Source organism: Nyctereutes procyonoides, unplaced genomic scaffold (assembly GCF_905146905.1).
Source record: "Nyctereutes procyonoides isolate TBG_1078 unplaced genomic scaffold, NYPRO_anot_genome, whole genome shotgun sequence".
Classification (NCBI taxonomy): domain Eukaryota; kingdom Metazoa; phylum Chordata; class Mammalia; order Carnivora; family Canidae; genus Nyctereutes; species Nyctereutes procyonoides.
Window position 1 is genome coordinate 14,906,975 of NW_026575034.1, and position 21,689 is coordinate 14,928,663.

The 21,689-nt window shown below is 48.7% G+C and overlaps 1 protein-coding gene across 7 annotated transcripts in view; it reads right to left on the reverse strand.

Moving 5' to 3' along the window:
• TEAD1 (TEA domain transcription factor 1) overlaps positions 1 to 21,689 on the reverse strand; it is a 268,997-nt gene that overhangs the window by 106,925 nt on the left and 140,383 nt on the right. The window lies entirely within an intron of this gene.

The following is a 21,689-nucleotide window of genomic DNA, read 5'->3' on the forward strand; positions in this document are numbered from 1 at the left end:
CCTCGTGGAGTGTCTAGATTAGCTGAGTGACTATCTCTGACACTGCTTCATCTTGGTTTTTGTTACTTGGCTCACTTTTAATTTGGGGATTGACAATCCTTCATATGCCGCCAAATTATGAAGCTCCAACACAGACCGAGACAGCTCAGAACTGTAAACAAGTAAAACTTGTCCTAATGCATTTTGTGTGTACATAGTAACCAGCTTAATCATTACTAGGGGGCAGTGTGGTTCACGGGAAGGAGTCGGAGAGATGTGGGCGGGAATCTGGGACCTGGGGTTTCCACGCTGTGTGCCTCTGGGCAGGTCACATGACTATTCTAGGATCAGTTATCCCATATGCTGGAAGGGGGGGGTGGGTTGGGAGGGGCAAGGGAGGGTTCCTACCTCCTATACCTGCTGGGGGCAGTAAATCTCCGGCCAGGCATGTCAATTAGAAATGCAAATGTTTCCTTCCTATTTAAAATGAAGTGGCATATTTCAATAATAGGTAATAAGTACAATATGAAGCTTAAATATATAAAGCTAACTTAAGTAGTCATACATAAATTGAGGTTACAGTATTTTCCTCTTGCTTAAAACAAAACAAAAAAAAACAAATAACGAACTTCCCAGAATCAATAAAAAAAACTAATTCAAACAAGTATCTCTTGACTGTATAAAAGCAAAATTTTTGAGACCCAATGATAATGAGGCAGAGCGTCTGCCCTCGAGGAGTTTGAGGGGAATATGCACCCAATTAATGGTAAACAAAGCGGATCTAAGATCAGCTCAGGTCACTGGGGGAATTCAGGGAAAGGAGAAGGCCTGTGGGTGGCGGACGGCCAGGGGGAGAGCGGGCTCTGCAGGAAAGTCCACGGAAGCAGCGGTGTTTGAGAAGGCCCTGAGGAGAGCCAAGATGCGGCCAGGACAAGCTGGAAGGGAGTCAGAGGGAGAGAGAAGCTCGGCAGGCCTCTAGGAGCAAGGGGCTGTCCAAGTCTAGAGGCTGAAGCATAGGTTGGGGAGGGATTTCGGGTACAGAGAGTTTCATGTGCCAGAGATTTCATCTTTGGAACTGAAAGGGGGTGGGGGGGAGTCGGCCTTCACAATGGGGAGAAGGGGAGAAGGACAGGGAGCCACCTTCCTACCATCAGCCATCAGCGGGGGGGGGGGGGGGGGGGCAGGAGAAACTATGGAGGAAGACCGACCTTGGGTGGGGGGTGGAGGCTGGTTTGCCCATACTCCCTCCATCTCTGGCTTTTCTCACTTTTGCACAGGTCACATATAGGAACTACAATGTCTATGTGATGTCATTATACATATAATTAGCATATAATATACATAGTATTCATTTATAACTACAGTGCAAAAACATGCGTAGGTATGTGTGTGTATACACACACACATACATTTATTTATATTATAGGCTAACAGATTTTTTTTAAGATTTTTTTTTTTAAATTTGTTTGAGACACAGCGAGGAAAAACCAAGCACAAGCAGAGGGGAAAGGGCAGAGGGAGAGGGAAAAGCAGGCTCCCCCACTGAGGAGGGAGCCCAACATGGGGCTGGAACTCAAGATTTGGGATTGTGATCTGAGCTGAAGGCAGACGCTTAACCAATTGAGCCACCCAGGTACCCCCTAAGCCTTGTTTCTTAAGCACACACCAGTAACAGACATCTAAGAGCATGCAGGACTGGGCTGTTATCACACAGGCAGGTAGCTCTCCCATGAGCAATGAGGCTCTACAACCTTGAGCACCACTTCCCCCCCCCACCTCTGAGTCTCAGCCCAGAAGGTAACTGGGTGAAGCCTTCCCTTCAGTGGCTTGTGATGAGGACAGATCAAGTCTCAGGCTGTCCAAACGGGTGGCAAGGTTTGGGTTGAGTCCTCTTTAGGGCCCAGTATTCTAGGCTGCCGGGCCAGGCTCGGAGAGCCATAACAAACTGTCCAGGCAGCCCAACAAATGAGGCGAGGCAAGCCAACCAAGGGGAGGCTGCCCGCTTCCTGCAAAGACGATATAGGTAGATATAATACAAGTAGAGGAATGACAAGATGTGCAGTGCTGATTTCACCAAGGGACTCAGAAATTAAAATAGAAAAAATGAATAATGAGAAAAAAACGAATGTCTTAGAATTCGGTCTCTATTTCTTCTTATTAGAGAAGTGCTCAAGAATTTACTGGAAAAACCATGCGGCTTGGAATTTGCAGACATGTAAGAATAATTGGACTTCCTAAAACCCACCAGGGTATTCCCCACCCGTGTCCCTTGCTCATCCCCACTTTTGTATGTCAGAACACTTCTCGCCCCCAAGCGGCCTTTATGAGTCCCTGTAGGGCAGGCTATCCTCCCGCCTTCCCTACCCAGGTGAGATGAGGCCCAGCTCAGTCTCCAGCATGTTCTTTCTCCTAATGTGGTCACTGTCACTTTCAACCACCTCCTCTCTCTCTCTCTCAATTCCCTCCTCCAATTTCAGCCAGGCTAAGCTCCTCCCTTTCCTAACAACAAAGGGGCGTCTTCCAACCCCAGAGTCCTTTCTCTGATGCTCCCCTGGCCTCCAAGTCTTTAAACCTGTCTCCCTCAATCTCTCCACTCCCAAGGCACAGCTCATCAAACTTCTCTGATCTTGCCCTCTTCAACAGACAGCTACAAAATCTCTCCCTGTCCAACTTTTTCATTAAAAAGCCCTTAAATGTGGTGAGTGCCATGGAGCTGGAAAAAAGATGGCCTCAACAGTCTGATACCAAACGTGTATATTCTGTCCTTCCTTACCCATCACCTAAGGGATTTTAAGTGAAGCCCCAGGCACTGTCTTCAGGACATGACATGTGCTTAATATACTCTAACCCTTGTAGCTTCTGTGATGAATGTACTGCAAACACCCAAGTTCACACCTAATCTGTACAACTGTAGAAAGGGGCCGGCAGGGCATCACATTGGGGGATCCTCCATCTCCCATGCTGAGGCCGAGCCTCCAATGTAGAAGATGCTCAATAAATATGCAGATAAAGAAGAAAACTGTTCGTCTCAAGAGGAGTATGAGCACCATCAGTCAACATTCAAAGTCAGCTGGAATAAGAAATCAAGCTCTTCTTTAGCTCAGCTTTTCTTCTAAAGACAAATGTTAGGGTAAGCAATGTTGTAAGCCTGAATCACAGCTGGAGCTGACTGCTCTGGAGGATCCAGTTGCTCCCCGAGGCACACCCACAGTCCCCTGGTGACCACAGCTACATGGCACCGTCAGTGGGCTGGGGGAAGCTTCTCCGCTGCCAGTGAGGTTTAAGGGATGCTTGCTTACACAAAGGAGGGAAGGTTGAGTGGGCTCATCTGCTCATTCATTTTTCTCATATATTTTCTAGAACTCTTGTCTTGGGCCAGGCACCACGAAAGGCTCTTAAGATTCAAGGGGAAACAGGAGTCTCAGCCATGCAGAACTGTATGGTCGATTAGGGCAAAGTGCACAGGATGGAAATCCTCCTGCCTGCAGCACTTCGGTCTAGGGGGAGCTCCTCCAACATGGGAGCCTCCACATCCACCATCATTACATACTTTCAGCAGGTCAGAGAGCTAAAATCACAGAGGAGGAGATGTAAAGTAGGAGCAGGAAAGAAGTTTTTCTTTTCCTTCTTCTTTTGGGTCCATTTTCTTTCCAATACTTACAAATCCTCACATGCTGAAAACAGTGAATCTACGCTTCATCAACATGATCGTTTGCAGAAATAGTCTGCGGGACAGATATAACAGAATTTAACTAATTTGTTTATACTCCCGACTTGCTCCCAAAAGGCTTTGAGGCAGGTTCCAAAAAAAAAAAAAAAAAACAACAAAAAAAAACCACAGAGAAGACAACGAGACAAGAGGAAAACTAAGAGAGAAGTAAGATCATACAGAAAAACTGCAAAGCAAGAGCTCTCCTGGAGGGTCTGTGCTGATGGCCACCTGGGAAAGGACTACGAGAAACCACTCACTCATATTTTTAGTTAGCCTGTACGGTGAAAAATACGTATCATTAGGCTTAAAAAAAAAAAAAAATCACAGTGGCCTGGGGTGGGCTCTGTGCATTTCCTGGGCTTCGGTTTTGCGAAAAGAAAAGCTACGCCTTTAAGAAATCCAACTCACAAACGCCAGCTTTTGAAACCAAGGTTCAGCAAAGCAGAGCCAATAAAAATGCTGTAACTTGAAACCAGCCCACGAGAGCACAAAAAGAAAGGAGAGAGGTCGGCCTGGTCGCCCTCCGACACACCCTTCTAACTCGGTTCTAGAACAGCAGCGCCCAGTCTGCAAGACAAGAAGCTAATTGACTCCGATGTCTGCTGCATAAGCTATAAAATAAGTACATAAAGAACAATATGAACATACAGCGCCATCAGTTACATAAAAAGGCCTGCTGTCCGACGCCACACTGCGCACCAAACAAGCAGGGCAATTGTTTCCGCAGGCTGCGGGATGGAGAATGAATCATTAGCGGACTTGTGAATTAAGTGTCCACCAGGAAGGGCGCTCAGGCCTAGAGCAGAGGCGCGGCGGCGCCCTGGGCCCTCAAGACTCAAGCTGGGGTTTTTAAAGATCTTTATTGACAATCATGATGCAAGCAAATACATTCTTCAGCCAAATCAACCAACGGCTCACTCCACTGTGACCATTTCTTCTTCGCTGAAACACACACACACACACACACACACACACACACACACTCTCTCTCTCTCTCCTAAAGTTTCACCAACTGCTACTTTCCATTACCAGGAAATGTCATTTTTTATTTTCTCATTGGCTAGGGACACGACGCCTGCCAAAAAAGGAGGAATGGTGACAAAAGTATCCATGTGAGCTGTCCTGGCACAAGGAGGCCAAGATACAACGTCAAGTCCAGTCCGTATGTGACTGTCCAGAGAGCTGTGGGGGGAAAGCAGGCTGGGAGTAAAAATACCTCTCGTCTTAGGATTTTTTTTTTCACTCACCAACATACTGAATGTGCAAAAAATAAATTTTTCTTCCCCTTGCAAATCTGGAAGCAAGCAGGATGCGTGGTCTGTTACTAGGACAAAACCTATTGACCTGGCTGTATCTGATGCATGAGACAAGCTGCAACGTAAGCACCAGAAAGCTTACAGTCTAGGGTCAGTAGATCTGAGTTCAAATCTCTGCTCTTTTTTAGCAAGGCACTAACTTATCTGCGCCTTAATTTTTCTCTTTTCTATTATATAGACTATAAAGGTTGTCCTCTCAGAATCCCCAACCCCCATCATTGTTGAGAGAATGAAATGAGATTATGTCTATGAACATCACTTGACATGAGTGAAGATTCCAGAACTTTGTCTATTTGGAAACTCAGAAAATGCCAGGCATGATCCCAGCCATATCATGGCGGCTTCCTGTTTGCTTAGCACTGAGGCAGGTGTCTAGAGGTGCAGAGAAGTAAAAGGTGTACTTCCTGGCAGTGAAGAGTTGGCATGATATGTAAGTTTTAGGGCTAAGGGGAGAGTAGGCATGGTTCACTAGAGATAATAAAGTCTAAATGCTTTTCCCTCACCTCCCTTAATTCTTCTGCACTCAAGAAAAGCCACTGGGTTCCAGCCAGAAGGCCTGCAGCCCTAAAAACACTATAGTAATAGCACTGACGAGTGGCATCTCACCAGCACCCAGAGGTATTCTTGGAGACAGAGAGTTGAGACGAATTCCCTCTTGCCCTTTAGTTACTCTATGAATTCAAACCGCAGGGAGCACTGGAGCCCCAAAGGAAGTCACATCTGGAGTGACGGTGCTCCCAGTCTTTCGATGGAATGGTGTTTTAAAAAGAAGCCTCTGCATGCAACGTCTGGGAAAACCTTGTTCGAGAAGCTTCAGGGACAGATTTTCAAGTCCAGGGACCTGAAATCCAATCTACAACAATATTAATTATTAATGGATTCCTATATGCCAGGTAAAGGGCTAAACCCTTACACACATTATTTCATTGATGTTCAAAGCAACACTGAGAGAAAAGTAATTTTCCTATCTGTTTTATAGATAAAATTAAGGACTTGAGGAGGTTAAAGTAACTGGCCTAAAGTTTGCACAGCTGGTAAGAAGTGGACATGACTTGAAACCAAGCAGGCTGATTTCAAATCCCGTGCTACTTTTTATCACACCTGATGACTGTATTAGCCTGGTCTATATGCATTTCCTACTCTAGTGTTCATTTCTAGAAAACTATCCCCTCATGCTATTTTCTTTGCAGAAAGAAGGACAAAAACCACCCACGATCTCCTTCTGTGCAGGTCCATTGGGCACACACGTAGCAAGGAAAAGTGTAATCCAAAATACAAAGCCCCACAACAACTTCACGTTCTTCTCCAAGGAAATATTTTTCCTGAAAAGTATGGTAGGTCAGGAGAAGATAGGACAATGATCTAGAATAGCCCAGAGGCTTTTAATTTGGAGGGGTTAAGAAATTTTAAAAATTCAACCCTACTACTCTGAGCAAGAGAATATAGTTACCTAATGTATTCACTTTTCACCCACTGAAGAAAGATTTTTAAAAACGACAATCTTTAACGCCACCAAAGGTCTACTGAGATGGTCCCATATGCACTGCTATCCAACCTTCTAGAAAGCAGTTTGGCAAGCTGTGCTTCTGGTTCCATACCTAAGAACTCTTTGCCTAATCCGAAATGATCATAAAGATTTTTTACTGTGCTTTTTTTTTTTTCCTGAAAGACTCCGTTTTAGCTTTCACATTTAGGTTCAGGTCCCATTTTGAGGTAATTTGTGTGTATGGTGTGAGCTAAGCGTTTAAATTTATCATTTTGTGCATGTGAACATCCAAATGTCCCAGCACTATTTGTTGAAAACACTATCTTTTCTCTATTAAGTTGCTGTGGCATCTTTGTAGGAAAAATAAAAAATAAAAACAAACAACTGACACTAAAGGTAATGGTTAATTTCTAGACTCTCCACTCAGTACCATTAACCTATCCTTGCAATAACAACACAGTCTTGACTACTATAATAAATTTTGAAATCAAAAACTATAAGTTCCCTATCTTCCTCTTTCTCAGAACTGTGTTTTTATTCTGGGCACTCTCCATTTCTGTATAAAATGGCAGGAATAGCTCAACAATTTCTAAAAACAAAAGAAAAAAAAAAAGAAAAGGCCTGCTGGGATTTTTACACTGAATCTATAAACCAATCGGGGAAGAATTAACAATACTGTGTCTTCCAACTCGAACACAGACTACCACTCCACTTACTTAGATCTTCTTTAATTTTTCTTAGCAATATTTTATAATTTCCAGTGTACAAGTCTTATAATCCTCTTGTGAAATTTATTCCAAAGAATTTTATTTTTTATGCTATTTTGAATGGGATTGTGTTCTTAATTTCATTTTCAGATTTTTTTTTTTGCTAGTAGAGCCAACTGATTTTTATATATTGACAGGTAGCCTGAAAACTGGCTGAAGAACTTACTAGTTCTGGTGTGGTGTGGTGTATGTGGGGTGTGTGTGGGTATTCCTTAAGATTTTCTACATTCAGGCTCAATTCGTCTGCAAATAAAGACAGTATTACTTCTTCATTTATAATCAGAATATCTTCGATGCCATGGCCTGCAGTGCCATTTTGAACACAGTGGTAAGAGTGGACATCCCTGCCTGTCCCAGCTCTTCGGAGGAAGTGTAGTTGTAGTCTGCACAAAGTAGTCTACTCGAGCTTTCACGAGGACCTTACAGAAGAGAGCTGGATAAATATTTTCTTATACCGATGACCCATGATCGCACGCAAATGAAAAACATACAACTTGAAGGGAAAAAAAATCAATGTGTGTTTTAAATTAAGAATAGAGAATCAAAAAAAGCCACCTAAAAAAAAAAAAAGAAAGAAAAAAAAGGTCACCTAATAGATAAAACATAAAACATTACTAAAAGCTAAAGAGATGTAAAAGCAGCATTGTCTCCTCCACGGAGGGTGTAAAGTGGGAAGAATGGGACATAAGAGAGGGCAGACAAGAGCACCACTGCCAGCTCAAGAGCCCCCCAGGTCAGCCTCAAGGCCAGGGACCTGCCCCACCGACTGTCTCCACCCTCCACACACCCCAGGGCCAGGCTTGGGGGCCTCGGTGGGGGGAAGGGGGTCCCAGCAGTGTGGCCCCAACCCTCCCCCCCACCTTAAAACCAGGGGGGGGGAGTGAACTCTGTGGGGGCCTAGCAGAGGAGGAGCTTGCAGCCGGTGCTCCTCTACAGCAATCTTCACACCACAGTCTCTTAACAAAGCAGGCAGGCATCTTTAAAACAAAAACAAAAACAAACAAAAAAGATCCCAAAAAACAAAACTTGGTTCCAGGCTGGAAAGCATCAGGAAACATCCAGCACTCTTTGAAAGAACACACTGGCCCCAAAGACCCTATTTTCTCTGAAAGGTAAAAGTTTAGATGCCCCAGCAAGAGGCACCCGTGGGTGTTCAGAATCCAACTGCTGGAGGAAACGGGCTTGGACAGGCTCACACACCGCAGCACCTGCCTACAGGGACTACTGTTTACACTCTCAGGAGGAATGCCTACTGTATGCAGGACCCAGGTCCCACAGGAGTGCGCTTGGTTATTTATGGCTTACCTGTTCCCTCACATAGTGCAAAATACCTGACAGATCAATCAACAAGCTAGATGTTACGGGCAGGGATTTTGCAGGAAATAAATTTCAAAATAAAACGCCCAAAGGATTTAAAATCTAGCCAGAGAGAGAGAGAGAGAGAGAGAGAGAGAGAGAGAGAGAGACAGACACCAAAGTGTGTGGGCAGAACTAGAGCTCATTTCCCTAATTTTATAGAACTTCTCCTCTTCCAGTATCTCAGAGAGGGGGGAAAGCCATAATAACTTAGTTTCCCCAAGAATCAGAAGAAACATTCTTTCGGGTTTGGGCAGGTAGACATCTGCCTGCTGAAGGGAAAACTGTCAAAACGTCGGGGCTCCTCCAGGGCCCCCCTGACTCACGGGCACCACACATTACCCAGAAACCCATCCTTGATTCTCACACCCCCTGCACCCCCAATGGCACCCGTCCCTCTCAGCTGTGTCACCCTGGTGCCTGGTACCTAGGAAGGGCTAAGCAAACGTTTCCCTTTCCTTCTTGCTGCCAACAGTACTTTGGACAAAAAAAAACCGACACTGGAAGTATCCCAGCTTGCGCTGTTGTCACATAACACTAATGCACGACACGGGTGGCACGTGTGTCACAGCCTTGCACCCCTCCCCATGTGGAGCTCCATCCACTATCAGAACAATCTGGAGGATGAACAGATTATCTGTGTCAAGGAAGGCCCTGTCCCCCTTTCCCTCCTGCCCTTCCCAACTATAGAAAGCATCCCCAGATGGAAAGGCAAAGAGGCCAGGGTCTCCTAGGAGGGCCCCAGCCACCCCCCGACCCGTGCGGCAGCCTCGGCAGTCTCAGCGCCTGCCCTGGAAAACGACTTTCAGGTGCCTGCTAGGGACAGGTGCTTCTTGCAGAATTACTTCATTTAACCTCAGCACCACGTTGCGAAGCGGGCCGCACCTAAGAGTGGAAGCATTTTTGGGGATCCTTGGGTGGCTCAGCGGTTTAGCACCTTGCCTTTGGCTCAGGGCGTGATCCTGGAGACCCAGGGTCGAGTCCCGCATTGAGCTCCCTGCAGGGAGCCTGCTTCTCCTCTGCCTGTGTCTCTGCCTCTCTCTCTCTCTCTCTCTCTCTCTCTCTCTCTCGAAGAATAAATAAAATCTTTAAAAAAAGAGTGGAAGCACTTTATAACAAGGATATCAGCACTCAGAAGTAAACGGCCCAGGATCACACAACTGGCAAGTGCCCACAATTTGGCTTGGCATTTATTTTTTTTTTAATTTTTATTTATTTATGATAGTCACAGAGAGAGAGAGAGGCAGAGACACAGGCAGAGGGAGAAGCAGGCTCCATGCACCGGGAGCCCGATGTGGGATTCGATCCCGGGTCTCCAGGATCGCGCCCTGGGCCAAAGGCAGGCGCTAAACCACTGCGCCACCCAGGGATCCCTTTGGCTTGGCATTTAGAACTGACCCTGAGGCTCTACACACAAGTCCTGCAAGGTCTTAGTATAGTCCTCAAACATTTCCTAAAGAGCTCGGAGAGGTGGCCTGATTTGCAAGGTGAGGGAGAACCAGGACAGCTGCTCTCTCTTCCTCAGGATTACTGACAAAGATGAGATGTGCTCATGGAATGGAAACTACGGAAAAAGTGAAAATTGACACATGCAAAAAAAAGAGAAATGGGGGGGGCTGGACAATTATCTATTAAGAATGCTGTCTTGCAATGTAAAAACTACAAATTAAACTGGAGCTAGGTTTAAATTGCTTTTTTAGTTCACTTGTTATGTAGTCCGTACAACATGTAATCAGGACATGTTCTGAAGATTACCCCAATAAGCTTTGAAAAGAGCGCAGTCATTAAATAAAATCATGAGATAATTGCATGGTTCTTACGGTTGGGCGTTACTAATATGGATGCTAATTTTTTCTGTGCAACAGCTCTGACATCAGAATGAGGGCGCTCCTAAAACGCAGGTTCCTTTAGCAGAGCCCCACTGCACACCATTCGGCAAGGTGGTGTGACTGGGGAAGGCTCTCGGCCCCTGCTTAGCGGGAAGGAGCAGAGCCCCTGTGCCCACGGTCACCTGCCCGGCCCCAGTCCCTGGAAGAAGCATCTGCATTCACCAGCTACATGCCTCCTTCCTCATCCTCCTCCTCCTCCTCCTCCCCCAGGAGAGAGACTTCACAGGCAAGACTTCCAGCCCACCATCTTCCACTGGACTCCTGCGGAGAAGCCAAGGGTAGAAGGCTTCTTTTTTTAAATATTTTATTTATTCATGAGAGACAGAGAGAGAGAGGCAGAGACATAGGCAGAGGGAAAAGCAGGCTCCATGCATGGAGCCCGATGTGGGACTTGATCCTGGAACCCCAGGATCACGCCCTGGGCTGAAGGCAGATGCCCAACCGCTGAACCACCCAGGCATCCAGGGTGGAAGGCTTAGAATAAACTATATGAGCTCAGCCTGAAAGGATGGAACAGGGCAGATACCCCGCACCGCCTGTCTCTCCCAGAGCTCACACCTGGCGATAGGTAGGTGCATCATGTAAGGCAGTGGCTCCTTCAAAATAACTAATAACTGCCCTACACGGTTTTCACTGGAAGAGGACCAGTGTGTGAGAAACCAGACATCCAGTTTCCCTGCAGGTGAGGCAGAGGGGAAACAGGAGGAAGTGCAAAGAACACAGGAAGAGAACAGGAGAGGCAGGCAGAGGCGGCGGGAGGTGCAGGGAGGGCATGTGCTCACCCAGGTGTGCGCACTGAAACACGGCACCCACCAATGCTCGGCCCATTCGCGTCTGTCCGTAGATTCCACACAGGCTGAGCAATAATTTAAAGGTACATGAAAACGGATCTGCATTTTCTACAAAGCCATTTTCACTCTTTCTGTAAGCTTCAACGGAGTATCTGTGAGGTCAGAGAACAAAAACGCGGCTCCTCCAGAAGAGCCGGTGGTTCAGGGCTCCAGATCATGCGCTATGTGTAATGGGCAAGGCAGGGGACTGGGGGGCGGTGTGTCTGTGGGTGCGCTGGGCCCTGGACAGTGCCTAGAAGAGGAGGAGTTCTGCAGCCGGGTTAATAGGGAGCAGCAGAGCTGTTCGAGGTCCAGAGAGCATGCGGTCCCCCAGCCTGTACCTCAACAGCCCGGCTCCACGAGGCTCACCATGTCACCTGGGCATTGTTCACAAGGAGGCCAACCACCACACACTCCTTGGAGCAGAGAGAGATCTACTTAAAGATCTCCATCTACACAGAGTGCTGTAAAAACGTTATGATGATAGAACTTATGTCCATTGCCTTCTCGATGATCATGCTGGAGCTAAGTATTGGTGTCCCCCACCCACCCAAAATTCATGTCGAATCCCAATCCCCAGTGTGATAGTGTTCGGAGGTGGGGCCTCCGGGAAGCGCTCAGGTCAGGAGGGCGGAACCCTCAAGAACGGGGACAGGTGCCCTTCTGAGATCCCAAGAGATCAGAGTGCTTCCATTCTGCCACGGGGGATGCCTAGCAAGAGAACGGCCACCTACGGACCAGGGAGCCGGCCCGCACCACTAGACACCAAATCTGCCAGCATTCTGGCCCTCACAGGCGCAGCCTCCAGAACCGCATGGGGTTCCTGTCCCAGAGGAGCCCCCCCCCCGGCCCCACGGTGCTTTGTCACAGCGGCGCACACACACACGCGCACCGTCAAGTCTCCTGCCCAAAAAGATTCTATCACAGCCATAATTGCTGCCGCTCTGCCTCCTCTCTTTTGATCTCCCTACTTCTGTCATTACACTTAGGGGATGAAAACTCTGGGGGCTGCAGAGAGGTAGGTGGGGGTGGGGACGGGGGACGGAGCTATGTCCACTCCCACGTCCAACGGGGATTTCCTGATAAGGGAGTCCAACTCTGTATGGAGACACAGTGGAGTGGGCAGTAGGGCTTTCCGGCCTGCGTGGGCCTCACTGAGCGAGTGCCAAGGCTGGTGCCATCCTGGCCAGGGTGGCACCAATAACTCCCGGGGCCTAGTAATAAAAGCCAGGTGATGCACAGAGATGGCAGGGGCAGCGAACTCAGCTGAGAATCATGAGAGAACTCAGCGAACTCATGAGAGAATCAAGGTTAGAGTCAAAGGATGATCAAGGATGGGGGCGGGCCAGGGACAGAAATGAGCACTTATGCTTGCAAAAGAAAATGTGCACGGCTGGGGCTGGGGGAAGTAGAGCTTCATTCCAGTGTCTGGAGCTGCTTGGCGTGTGCGGGCTGCACCGGGTTCTGTCTTGGGTTACGGGTCCACTCGTGAAGTCAGGGCCACTGTGCCCGATGCGGGCAGCACGACTGCGGTGCTCAGTTCCTGGAGAGGCAGGAGGGTCACCGACTAGCCAACAGAGATTGGACAGAGGTTTCTGGAAGCCAAGAACGCTGCCAGAGGGCAGGCCCCAGCAGAGATTCAGGCTATCGGTGCTCCCCACTCATCTGCCAGGACGTCTACGCTGTTCACCAAAATGTCATCACCCTAGTGACACAGTTCCGTCACACCACAGAAAAATGACGCGCTCGCGACTACAATTCCAGCCCACATGGCCAAATGGAATCCAAAGAGGTAAGCCACCAATGAAATGAGACGTGGTCCGCAGTCCATTCCGAGCCCCCCCAGCTCCCCTCCAACGCAGATGCCGGTTCTGAACCCCGTGCTACCCCTAGACCCTAAGTTCCTTGCAAGACAGGAGGCAACCTGCTTCCACCCAGAAGACATTCTAACCAGACAAGGTCCTCAATTTCCTTTTTTTTTTTCTTTTTAAGATTTTATTTATTTATTCATGAGAGACAGAGACACAGGCAGAGGGAGAAGCAGGCTCCATGCAGGGAGCCTGACGTGGGACTTGATCCCAGGACTCCAGGATCAGGCCCTGGACTAAGGGCAGCGCCAAACCACTGAGGCACCGGGGCTGTCCCAGGTCCTCAATTTCCATCTATACGCTGAGGGAATTCCCAGTGAAGACCTACTCACGGTCCCATTTTACTGGGGAAACTTAACTCTGCAAGAAGTTAACTTTCCTCTCTGTCCCCATTAAGTTAGGATGCAACTGCAAGTAAGAGGGTTCTCTCACAGGTGGATACAGCTTTGACGGTTTCTAAATGCCTTCCTACGTATCATGTCATGGGACCCAACCAAGCCTTTTTTTGTTGTTGTTAAGTAGGAAGGGCTCACAGAAAGGTTTTGGGACTAGGCCGAGGTTGCACGGGGCGAGAAAGGGAGTGATAGGACTGGAGCCTGCGCTCAAAACTCCGGCCTCCTCTGCATTCACAATAAGGAAAGGCCAGCCACTGGTGTGCAAGCACCACGTGTTACTAAGGCACTGGGTGTTCAATCATACACTTCTACTCGACGGCTCATGCCGGGGTCATGAACAGAGTCATCCCCCCAAAGAATCTGGCTCTGGGTGGCAACGGAGAAGTAGACAAATTGAGGAACAGGGCACTGCTTCTGGATGCAGTGGAAGCAGCAGGAGTTCAGTTCTTCCAGGTTTAAGGTCAGACGGGAAGGGGAGTGACCGGGAAGGGAAGTGACCGAGGCAAAGACTAAGCAAAGTACGCAGGGAGAGGTACAGCCGCGAGCACTTCCCTTGCTGCCAAGCCCTTTCTGCCTCCAGCTCTGGACAGACTGACGGACAGACAATACACCTTCGTGGGTTCTCAGCTAGATTTTCACTCTCACGCCTGCCATCGTATCATTATTCACATTTGATCTCTTTATTTTTTTTTAATTTTTTACATTTGATCTCTTTAAAGCAGTGTACATCAGTGGCCCAACAAAATCTCTGTAACCACGCACTTACTTTGGGAAACCTGCACAGTCCCACGGCCCCTTCAAGCCAAGGGATTTCATGTGTCTGCGTCCCCTTCTGGTCTGGTCCTTGTCCCCTGTAACAGGAGCCACGATCCTGGAATAGACACTACTTTGTATCCCACTTTTTTCATGTAATCGCATTTCCTCTCTCACGCCTAATGACCCAGGCAAGCTCCTGCTCCAAAGGCTTCTTGTAGGGTGTTTTGATTTCATCACCAGTGTAGACAACTGATCTCAAAGAAGCTCCTCCGTGACATGTCTGACTTGTAACTCCTAAGGTCTGAGATCATGGTTTGGGTGAGAAGGAGAACGCTTTGGGGGCGGGAGGAGAGGAAGAAAGGAAACACAACTGTGCCTTTCTTCTCTGGAAACAAAGTGCTATTCGACAGGAAGGCTCTGGACGCCCCCAAGGGGTGGGGGTGGGGGCAGGGGGCGCCTGTGGCTCTTGGGCGGGGCAGCCTTTGCATTGCCATAGGATGAAGCCACTAGCCATCCCCCACAACAGAAGCACCCTGTGGGTGGCAGGAAATTACCCTAGGGCAAGGGCCCTGAGCTTATTTCCTTCAAACTGGAGCGTGTCACACCCCCAACAGACTTCCCCACTTAAAACCTTTGCCATCCCGCTCAGCACTGATGCAGAACTTTATAGGGCACAGCCCTGCACAGAGTGTCCCTTCAGGCCGCGACACCCAGTCCCCTTTGCCTTCAACCTCCTCACCTCACCACACGGGCCCTAAGCTCCAACCAGCACATTCCCGGCCACCTGGCTACTATGTTTGGCTCCTCTCGTCCACCTCTGACCCTGGGAAAGAGGAGAAGCTGGCCCCCCGCCCTCAAGAAGCTCACAATCAGGGTGAGAAAGCCAGGGTTTGGAGTGTATGCTTATCCCAAGAAAATCAATAAGCCATTTAGTTGTCTGTAAAACGGTAACATGTTTTTAACTCATCTCCAATGGTTTAAACTAGGCCCATGTAATACAAAAGAAGATTGCATCTCAAACGTCTTCTTCTACCACGAAATAGAACATATACATGTAAAAGCCAGCAAGACCGAAGTGTGCTGCTTAAATGAGGGATCACAAAGTGAAGACTCATACAGGTGACTCCGTTTTTTAAATGATGGACAAGGGATCCTCCCCTCTGCACAAGCCCGGCAGGAAGGTCAGGGTTTCCTGTGGATGAGGACACTGGTGAGGACACAGCAGGGGACGGTGCAGCTGCGCCCAGCACGAGGAGGGGGGGCGACCCTGGAGTGCCACCTTTCTCACAACTGCCGGTCATTTGCCTCCCCTCAACACCCCACTGTCTGAAATTCGGTCAACATGTATATTGGGTTTCCCAGGACAGTCCCAATTCCCAAATTTCAGTTCCCTGCCTCCATAAACCATCAAAAATGCCCCAAATCCATTCCTACAGATCTCCCAGACTTCCTACTGAACCAGAAACAACATGAAAAAAACAAAATCACCTTGAACATACCATAAGCCCTAATTTGGGGTTCAAAATCAAGCTGCTGTTGGGGCATCTGGGTGGTTCAGCAGTTGAGCATCTACCTTCGGCTCAGGGCATGATCCCAGGGTCCTGGGATGGAGTCCCACATCGGGCTCCCAGCAGGGAGCCTGCTTCTCCCTCTGGCTGTGTCTCTCATGGATAAATAAGTAAAATCTTTAAAAATACATACATATGTATATTTTTATATATTTTATAGAAATAGCTGCTATTACTCCAACCTACTTTCTGTGTCCGCTTTCTGTTTGCAGTTCTCTTGCAAACCTAAGACGATTTGGTGGCTTCTATATGGGTCCCAAGCCAGTCCTAAGCTGACTCAACATAGATTTTCTCATTTCCACCACTAAGTGTGATAAAGGTTACAAGTATTTCCGGTACAATTATAAATTGCATCTGCACACCCCAGCTTGTGAGTGCCTCAGGACAATTTCACACTACTCTGGTTCAATGTCTCCCTGTCGCCCTCTAAGCTTGAGAAACCCATTGATATTGAATCTCCTTTGACAGCAAAGGCAATTATAAGAGTTCTGTGTGAGGGGAGGCGGGGAGGGCCGAGGAAGGCATGGACAGAGGGCAGTTGTGAGGAGCTGGACTTGACTGACCCTCTGGACTCAAAGGGCTTTCATCTCCCAAGGAGCCGGACGCCCCAACTCTGGGTCATTAGCACTACCACTGACCTCCAAACCAGACATGTCCCCAGAGAGGCCCCAAAGCGCTCCTTCCCCAACTTTTGGTTTTTGACTCTGAGAGGAAACAAATCCCATGTCCTTTGAGAGAGCTTAATGAGATGTGGCCATGTGAGAACTGCTCAGAACATACCCGGTCCTTATACAAATGTTAACAGGGGTTCCGCAGACAAGGCGTGTGACCCCAAATTTAATGGAGGCAGGACCACTGTGAGTCAACATACACCCTGGAGCACATCAGCCGTACGGTATCGTGCGGACAAAAAGTCGGCACTCAACTTCATTCTCTCGAGAGTTTAGAACAAAGGTTAAAAATAAAAGGTGTTTAATGGTTATTAGGTACAACCACCCGCATATATGAAAAGTAATGAGAGCCTGTCTCCCAATTTCCTATAGGTTGTCTGCCAAATTCCTGCCTCCTTCACCAGAAGACAGAATCGGCAGTGTTTTCTTTGCCATACAGATAGACCCCATGTCACTATAAACAAACGCTGCTTTCTTTGCAGCTAATAACCACAATGTGTGGGTAAGAAACCTCTCCAGTATAAATCCGTGGGGACAAGGCTGCATTGTGGGCATTAAATAATTATAACAATCTGACATGAGTCAGAGGATTGTTTTTCAATGGCCCTGTGCACTTCAAACTTTCAAGTCAACCCCAAACTCTCTTTCCTGGCACTCTGTCCATGTGCTGGGCTATTGTGAAACAATCCTCGTTCTTTATAGTTTGGTCCCATTGCAAGGAGCTGGCAACGTGGGCACTCATGAAATATTAACACGTTACATTGATTTTTTTTTTATAAGTGTGGCCAACAGTGGATCAATTATATTACTATGAAAAGCTTTTCATAATTCACTTGGGGGGCATCGCGATCTCATTTGGAGACAGCGCATGGACGGTGAAGTCGACAGTTTTGAAGAGGCCGGCGCTCACATGCACAGAATACATTAAACGCGACAGACGGAGTAATAATACAGCGTCCACAAAAGAAGAAAAATGTTTAAATCTGGCAAAATGATAAGAATAGGGTACATTATGTCAACAAGTTGGGAATTAAATCCGTGGCAGGCTCTCTGTAAACAAGAGGAGAAAAATCCCCGGTGCTGGCAATTCACACACCTTCTGGCTGCCCACCACCGTGTTTATCCCCACACCTCTTGAAGTAAAATTTGCTAACTTCTAGATAACAGAAGAATTATCTCAACCTATCCTTGCTCTGAAGTACCTTTCATTCCAAGAACATTAACAGTTGGCCAGAAAGAACAAGTATCTCCCGGCTTGCATGTGACCACAGATCACCGGGATTCAGGTTCTTGTTGACCTGGAAGCTAGAGAACAGGAGAGACTTTTCTCGTTAGTTGTGCAGCGTACGTAAACCTCACACAGGCTGCCCCGCCAAAGGGGAGCATCTTGAAGAACGTAGGGAGTGGCGGGGTGGGGGGCGTGGGGAGAGAGACAGTTCCCGGATCTCAACTTCCACCTGAGGAGAGGGAGCAGTGTTCAACTTCTCCCCTCCACTGTATTAAGAGCAAGAACCAAGGCTTCTGCATCTTGTTATCCCCTCTCCCGGCACTAGATTTGCACAAAAGATGTGGTAAATGCAAGGCTTCTGGGTCTGGGTGGTTCAACAGTCGGTTAGGCACACAGCTCTGGATTTCAGGTTGTGATCTCAGGGTCCTAGATGGAGCCCCACGTCCGGCTCTGCACTCCCAGCAGGAGTCTGCTTGAGATTCTCTCTCTGCCCCTCCCCCTGCTCATGCATGCTCTTCAAATAAATAAGTAAATTTTTAAAAATCTTAAAAAAAAAAAAATGTAGTAAATGAGTAGCCACAGGGTGTGGCTTCTCCCTCTCACTCTGGGAGCCCCGCACCTGACTTGTGTGTAGAAATTGAATTTATTCTCTTTCCTGCACTGACCCATGAACGTCGCCAGAGGATTAAAGTCACCCAAAGGGCCATCTTCCAGATGTCCTAGATCAGGGGCCCGATGTGGAAATGGCCCCTAGCAAGCCAGCAAATGCTTTCTGTTACGTTAGGGCTTCCAGGCCATTAGGAATACCAGAAAGGGCTTGCATGCATTACATAGTCGATCCAACCCCAAAATCCCCGGGAAAATAAATATGCAGAAGAAAAGAGGCTCCCAGGGGCAAATGATTGACAACCTTGGCTCCAGTGCCCTAAAAATTGAATGACTGCTCGAATGCCTTTCCAACACCCTCTAGGGGGGCTTTCCAGAGGGCTGAGTGGGAACGTGGTCACACGGGCACTAGGATGACAGAGGGTGACAGCAAGGTGGGCAGTGTGAGTTCATCCAGCCTCAGGTGCAACAGGGTCACAATGGTATTAACGCTGATTTAAAACAAAACAAAACAAAACGCCACCGAGAGCTGGCCTGGTGTGAATGTGGAAGGCTCACCGAGACACTTGGCCTCAGCCTGATAGCAGCTCCCGACACAGACAGGACAGGGCAGTCCCCAGCTTGCTCAGGCCCCACAGGGGCCCTGCCTGGGCTCCTAAGAACTCTCTGTCTTCTGGAAAGCTCAAAGGACTTCTGTCAGGGCCAAATCAAAACTGAAGTGCTATAAAAAAGTAATTTAAAAAGATTAAGTTTATGTCATATTTATGATCCTAACTTGCTGCCTGCCTTCTTTCCCCTGAGCTAGTGAAGGAACAGGAAAGAATCCTTCAACCTTTAAGTCGGGCAACAACTTTTAATGTGTTGCTGCGGCCGGCACCTGCTCTCTCCTGGGCCACGGTGCTGAACACATCCATCTCTTCCTGGGCCTCGCCTCGGCATCGAAGAGCATGGAAGCAACAAGCACACGCGTGCACATCACACACACACACAAACGCCCTAAACTGGCCAAATCCCTATGCTTCCGCCTAGATTACAGTTTAGCCCAGGCATCACCCAGTCATTAAAACTACTCATCACCAGGTTACATTTAGCTGAATTTTTCAAGGAGAGCACCTGTTACCAGGGCCATGGCACCCCATCCATGCGAAGGCTTAATTTGGGAGGAAATCAGGGCACACGTCACCACACATGTGGGTTTTACATCTTTGCGGTGTGGGCTCATTACATTTCTGGGACTTCATTTCTTCTCCAGATTCTTGTATTTAATATCCGTATTTACTGAATTATTTTAAATGTTGTGTTAAGTAGGAATGAAGAATTTTGAAGAACCACCACCAAATGGAGTGGGGGCAGAAAACCATTTATTCCAGAGGCAGCTGGGAGCCCTCCCTGTGCCCCAAGGGTCTCCCCTGCAAATGAGGGCAGGGGCTGGGCCATCCGGGAGGGAGGGGAGGGAGGAAAGGAAGGAAAGGAAGGAAAGGAAGGAAAGGAAGGAAAAGAAGGAGGCTTCCGGCCCCCCGCAGGCCTGTCCTCCAGCTCACTGGGAGAGACACAGCTTCCATTTTAAAACTCCTCTCCCTGAGATTTGGGGACAGGGGCTCTGGAGCCCACGGAATGAAACCTACTCTTATCTATAAAACAAAACTGGCTTTGATGTCGGCCAGCTTGCTTGCCTCTTTCCCTTTCCAACTGTGGTTTATCAGCAGCAATATCTCCATTAAGCACTTAGTCAGCAGCCATTACGGGGCCCAGTTCTGCGCTGGGTGCCCATCCCTGAGTAATAAAAGGAAAAAGCATGTGCCTCGTGCACATGGAGGGAGCTTTCAGTGGTGGGTGGGTGAGAGGGTGAGTGGGTGGGTGCGCAGACACACACACAGGCAGTGCTTTAGGTCAACCAGAGGGCGGCTGGACCCGAGGGGGGGGGGTCCCCGCTCTCTCACTGCACGACAAAGCCGCTAACCTGTCTACACCTGTGTGCCCTGCCTGCCGTTGGGGAATGAAAGGAGGGCACCAACGACCCCGGTGCTGTCACTTTATTCACTCACCTGACTTTCTCGATCACTTCTGATCTGGACTTCCCCTCCACTACACTAGGGATCCTTGACAAGGACAAGCCTCTCAGGTTCCCCGAAGCCAAGAGTAGCCTCCTGGCCCAGCCCCAGAGGCCCCCTCCTCCATGCGAGCTCTCCAGCCAGGCCAGCAGGGGAGGGGAGGGGCTGGGGATGGAGGGGTGGGTGGGCAGCGAGCACGTCAACCCACCTCTTCAGTACTACCCCCTTCTAAGGCTCCCGTTGGCTACACACGCAATCTGCTTCAAAGGAGAACGAACTTTCCAAGAGCGGAACCAGCACTCAAGCACAGGAACAGTGGCCCAGGACACTGCCCTCAGAAGACAGAAGCTCCTATGCACTCCCAGGGCGCCCAGGGCACCCCGCAGCCTCAGGACGGGCCTCAACAGCCGGAGTGCGGTCTCCAGCCTCTGCCAGACATCCTCCTTCCACAGAGAGCAAACAATGACCTACACTGTCAGCAGGGCCACTTTCCACTCCTCCCCATACGTCAGCCCCAGTGACCAGCAAAGGTGGCGGGCAGCAAGCAGGAGGTAAAGGGGCATGAGAAGCGGCTTCCAGAACAGTTTGTTTGTGTCCAACTGTCGAGAACCTGGATGCAGTGCCAACGGGGAAAGAAACACCTTCCTTGTAGCACTTCTTCAGGGCTTCAGCCTTGTGGTTAGCACCTCTCAACCTTGTCCAAGAGAGCCGGACCCAGGCCGGACCCCGCCCTGTCTCCTCCACCGTGGGCAGTGACTCAAGAGACTGTGCCTGCAGGAGGAGGGGACACCCGTACCCCAGCTAAATCCAAACACAGCGAGGAGATCCTGGGTGAACTTATGGCTCAGCGTGCTGTCCTCCGGCACCACTGAAGAGGAAAGGGTGGGGTCTCATCTCCCGGAGGCCTTACACAAGCTTGCAAAGGCGCTGCCCACTGAGCCTCAGAGAAGTGAGGCCGTTCACACAAGGCGCACAGCTCCTATCTCATCAGAGGCCTCTGAGGTCCTTGTGTTTCATTTCCAGAAATGAAACTCACAGCTCTTGGCTTTAACATTACACTGTTTATCAAAAGTACCGCTACAAGGAATAAAACACACACACACACACACACACACACACACACACACACACACACACACGTGTGCCTGCACGTGCATGCACGCTATGGGAGCTGTTATTTTCCCAAGCCAGACTTGGGGTGCACAGTCCAT